We start from the raw sequence: 6000 nt of genomic DNA, 5'->3' as shown, positions 1-6000 counted from the left end.
ATATCGGTAAAGGGTTACAGCAGCGTGTGATCGAGAGCTGGTGGATGAGTAAACAATGCGAGCTCTTGTTTGTTATATTATAAATAACTGAACAATTGTTTTTGTAGCTAGTGACCCTTCTAAGACAAAATTTTGAAACAAATCCACCTAATGGTGTGGTTTGTGACATTCAGTCATGGTACTAGTCAAGTGAATAGCGTGTTCGGTAAGAAACGACCAAGTACCATGCGAACCTCAGAAACACAGAGAAGAGACAGAGGCTAGTGATATTGTAGTGCTGCCAAAGGACCAAAGCACCCTCAGTGTTTTCGAGTGGAAGGTATTGTGAAACCTTTATGTTGGGCAGCAGATATAGCATAAACCATGAAGACAACTTATGGAACACGAATTGCGACAACTGCTTCAATAACATCCCCATCGGTCATATAACAACAGCTGATCCAACAGAAGGACAAGAGATGATCAGCGGGCGAAAAAAATCGACAAGATTGCAGGTGATATGTAGAGTCTTCCTTTCCTAGGACGACGTACGGCCATCGACTATGAGGACTAGATACGCAGCAATGGTCATCCAATGAGACTTTCGTCGTATGTTCATGAACCGATCTGCAAATACTTTCAGTGTCATGGTGTTCATTTCTTGCAATTGTCCTATATACTGAATGTCTGCTTCGAAATCTCTTGAAAGGCGCGGATACATCATAGTTTATAAATGGATTGTGTGGTACGCAGCTCACCTGGGTCCGATTCGAAACCATCGCACGGGTTTTCCTAACCCTGAACAAGGGGTTATGGTTGAAAACTTCTACAATAAAAAATCTGTTGAAGCAAAACTAGTTATACCCAAGGACTTATAAACAGTCGTTTTTTTTTAAATTAGCTATACGCTCCACACGCCGGGGTAAATGCAGTATTGTATTGACGTGAAAGTTTCCAGCTGGTATTGAGTGATAGTAATGCTTGGCAGATGATTATTGGAAGAAAAAGCAACTTAGTATCTGGAAAGCGTCGTCACAGTCAATTACATTGCAACTGACTTGCATTGAATTCTTCGATTCTCCTATATAATTTTTATTTAGAAATCAGTTTGAAAACCTACTTCATTTCTCCAATCGTTTTCGAAGAAGCAGAATGGATTCACACAACACCAGTGGCGATAAAAAGGAATCTATGCTGCAATTCATATAAGAACCCAATTCGGTTTTTTGTTCAATGCTGAAAAAACTTTAGGCACGCATCTGAGATCAGCTTCATGCAAAATCGAAATTATTCGCATGTTATTAATACGTGTAACAACTAAAGGACCTTTTCAGATGTAACGCTCATTTATTTGAAATGCGTGTCTTATCAAAACCCATAAAAGTAATCAACAGTGTTCCTAAAATACTTTCATCGTCGATATAATTTTTCCGTTGAAGTGGTCCCTTAATGACCCAATTCACTCCACTGTGTAACTCGGTTGAAGTCACTCAAAGTTACAGCAAAAATTGTGGGTGCCAGGAACAAAGAAGAGGGCATCACTTTAGGCAGTGTTGCGCATTCCTCTGTACGGGACTCTATAATACTACACTGAGAAAAAACCTGTAGTATCTGTGACCAGACTTTCGTGGTTATTTTAACTATTCCCCGAAATAGCAGTAATGACCATGAGATCAGTAATACTAAACATCTGTATCCCAAAAAATACTACAAAAATCGATTACCGCTTAACTATGCTGTTGTTATTTACGACAATTTGAACATGCTCACTCCAACAATATTTATCATCTATAAAGTGACAAATGAATCACTATTAAAATTCAAGTAAAAATAAACATATGAACATGGTAAACATCTTGAATGTAAACAGTGCCATTGTTATTACTACTTTTCGTTTGATTGTCCTCTGCACAATATATTAATAAGTCGTGAACACTAAATGTATAGTTGTTATAGGAATGTAAAGGTTAAAATAACTATATACACCGTTGATGTGGACTTTACCCTTGTCGAAAGCAGCTTTTGCGTATAGTGATTTTCAGCTGACAATGCTTTGTAATACTAACAACCATAAAACTTGTCAATGTTTGCGATCCCATTAAGTCTTTCTGCAGGATGCGGCCATTACAGTGAAAAATGTATAAATAACATACGTGCGTGTTTTTTGGCGTACTCTGTAATTTTATTTTTTTAACTATCGCAATAATATTATCTCTGTAATATTACGGTAAAGTGATAGCATCATTACCCGTTGTATGGTAGAGTCCCAGTCAGGGAAGGTATTTAGTAGCCAAATATGAGCCTCACAAATGGTCTGTACACTAAGAATCGGTTTCAAGTCCTACGAAACAGAAGGTCATGTTTCGCAACGGACTGTATTACTAAGTGTTTGCTTTGCTTTATTGCACTATGTGAGTACATACTTCAATTTAATTCAAAAACGATGTTTTAAAATCATAAATATTTTTTGGTTCTTTTCTGTTAAGCGTAAGAGCAGAAAAAAGGAGGCTGAGATATGGTTGCTGAGCCGATTAATATTTTTATAAAAAATGTGTAGCATCAATAAACTAAGGGATACTTTCCAAAAGCTAGATTGGCTCAAACTTTCTTTTGTCCATCCTCACCATCCATATTGGCTCGCGTCATTTCCAAAACAATGATATCCCTTTTTAAAATAACTAGGGGGAAAATGTCAAAACCCCAAGGTTTTAGTTATTGAAAGCAGGCCCTGCTCAGGATGACTATGCTTATTGTTATACCAAGAATCCCACTTTTAATGGTCATTCATACAACAGAGTGTTCAATTTGACTATTATGCATAAAGCATGGTAAAACTGGTAAATAATTCCATTCTACTGGTTTAGTTATAACAAACACTTCCAAGTCAAGATAACTATGAACATTGTTACGGTGAGCATCCCACTTATAATGGTCATGCTTACAATACAATGTTCAATAGAACTATTGTGGTCAAGAGCTCTTGTATAGTAAACTTGAACATGGGTATAGTTGATGTGACCTGATGCTATAGTCGGTTAAAAACCACTACACTCGAAAAGTCGAATTTACCTCCTCATATGGTACATGTTACCATATAATTTTTCTTAGTGTAGAAAAACTCTAGCCCAGTAAAGTTCAGCCGGAAATGAACTGGAATTCTGGCTGGTTCCAGCTCGTATTCCGGCTCCAGTGCAACAACCGATTCTAACTAGAATCGGTTGTGTCACTGGAGCCGGAATACGAACTGGAACCAGCCAGAATCCCGGTTCATTTCCGGCTGAGCTTAACTGGGAGTAAGAGAACTGCGGAGAGAAAAACAGCATTTTTGGCAACGTAAGTCCCGGCATTGTATGGCAACACGTCCAATGTTATAACCCGGTCAGCGTGGCAAGCAGAAAGTTAGCAAAAGTTGAGCAAAGCGAAATTAATGCTGGCAGAGTTTCTGCGAGCACTTTGCGCGATTTGTGCGAAAATTCTGGCAACGAATTCGCTCAAATGCAACAACCGTTTCTGACAGAAGCGGTTAAACCAACCGATGCTGCTCACTTTTATCCAGAATCCAGTCAGAAATGTACGGCCAAGATCTCTGCACGCTTCCTGCCACATCTTTGTCAGATGTTTTGCTTGATTCGTGCTAAATTCTACCAGGTAGGAATTGCCAGGATCTTTGCACAGTTTATGTCCGAGTTATGTCAGGGTTTTGCTCGGTTCTTGTATTGTCTATCCCGAGAAAAACTAGCATTTCGTCGATTTGTTGCTATATGTTTCACACATGAGTGCGAACGAAACAAAAATAAACGTCAAATCGGTTTTTCGCTTGCACTAATGCAAAGTGAATAGGCGCGTGATTTGGCGCACGGCTTGACGGCGCATGGCTGATATGTCACGATGTGGATTTAAGAAAAGATTCGCAATAAAAATTTGCCAGAAAACGCGAGCGAAACCTAGTTCGCCCTAGCTCAACTAACCCGACAGGGTACGCGCAGAAATCTGACAGCGCAGCCAAACCAAGAGTTACAGAAATCTAGCAGAGCGGTCTCTGCCAGAAAATTTGCTCACTGGGAAGGACTAAGAGAAGACAATCGCGTAGCCAATTTGATCCAGTCCTAACCTCAATATTGAACCAGCTTCTGATTGGTCGTATTTCCAGTCAAGAGCGTTCATAATATTTTCAAACGGGATGAAAAACAGTGCTGCTGAATTTATTTTGGATACTTTTCATACACATGAACATTTCATGCAAATTGAATAAATACCCTGAATGACGATATAACTACGTGTATTGTTAAGAGAGAGACGAAGAGAGAGACGAATTAACATAAAATTCAATTTTTAAATGCAGCTACTATTGTGAATTCTTGACAGAGGATCGATATTTGAGGAACAATTATTTTCATCAATTGTGAACAACATGCAAATGGAATCTGGCAACGATGGATGCTTGTTGTCTATAGAATTACGACAGGGCCTGGTAGATAAAATTAAGAAGAGCAAGAAGCCTGTTGTCGTCTCTTCTCTTAGATAAGGATAGGCAATGTTCGATTGGATTCCTTTTTTGACAGCTAAACTCGAATCCAATCGATTCAAAATGGAGTCTCCGCAGTTCTCTTTCTAGAGTTTTTCTATGTAATACCACAGACTCTAGTACAGCAGATGAAACGAGAAGCAGATAGAAAAGTATGCTATCGATGCATAAATAAAGTTCTGCGTGTATAGAGTTCTAAGCACTTCATTTCACTCACACTATTTGGGGGTTTGTTTTTCTCCAGCTGTCAAATGTACAACTGTCAGTCAATTTAAACCAGCCCCGTGAAAACTGTTTGTTGTCTGAAGCTGGCACCAAATGTCAGTAGCGCTAGCTACGTTTCAAATGTTTAAGGTCTATTCACATGAACTGTACAACACTGTTTGAAAGTGGGAATCAAAATAAGTAACACGATATGAGAAAGCACGATTTTTCTTGCATTGCTTATTCTTCATAAAATCCGAGCACTTTTATCGCCTAAGTTCCAGTTACACACATCAAAATGAAGTTAGTTTGCATTCGACAAGTTTCAGGTCGTGTTAACAATATTGGCTCCTAGCATTGTGAACGTTGCTTAAAGCGCGTTCGCTGTCATTTTTGGCAACTATCCGAGCCAGGAAGCCAGCTTATGTTGGCTTCACTCATTTTTCAAAGAAACGTCAAAACATTCACCCTCTTGATTTAAACGTTTGAAATAGCTTACCTAAAGTATTTATGATGGTGTTTAAATGCTCTGAGTCACTGTATATTTTAATCCCAAGACGTACAATAGTGGTTGGTCGGGATTCATCATGCAAATAACCCTACCGAAAAGTTATATCCAATTTGTTTTCCTCCATAGACCAGAACATTACGACAAGTGGAGGAAAACAAATCGTTCAACACACTAATGCAGTTACAGATTGTCAAGTACTCTATACAGACATGCTGCCAGATCGAGACATCTACTGATCTTTGTTTCGACGCATATCTTTCATTTGCAGTATTTTAGCACAGAGAACAGACATCCATGATCGAACAAAAATATTAAAAAAATGTGTGTAAACATTTGAATTAACCACACCAACCTATCCCAACTATCCGTCAAATCCATTCCGGAACCGGTTCGAAATCCTGAATGGATTCAGTATGGAATCTTGCTCAAAGAAAACAACCGATTCCGACTCTATCGGTTGACGCATTTGAGCTGGAATTCATGCTGGAAGTCCGAACCGGTTCCGGACTAGTTTGACTAGGTAGAGGAATAACCGCTGTCAATTCTGTCGAACTCAGCCACAAAAAAACATGACAGTAGCGCACCTGGTTTGGATATCCCAACTACCTTCGAAACCGTTACGGCCAATTTCTTCACTAGTTGAAAACCGGTTTTCGCTGAAAACCAGTTTTCAAGTTGCTGGTGACCATTTAGCTGAAAATTGGTTTTCATCCAAGTGAAGAAATTGGCCGTTAGAGATTTTACACAAGTTGAATGCTGACGGACGTCTGTTCTCTGTGAT

This window comes from Topomyia yanbarensis, chromosome 1, assembly GCF_030247195.1.
Source record: "Topomyia yanbarensis strain Yona2022 chromosome 1, ASM3024719v1, whole genome shotgun sequence".
NCBI classification, from domain to species: Eukaryota; Metazoa; Arthropoda; class Insecta; order Diptera; family Culicidae; genus Topomyia; species Topomyia yanbarensis.
The sequence above is the reverse complement of the archived record's forward strand: the minus strand, read 5'-3'. Positions refer to the sequence as shown.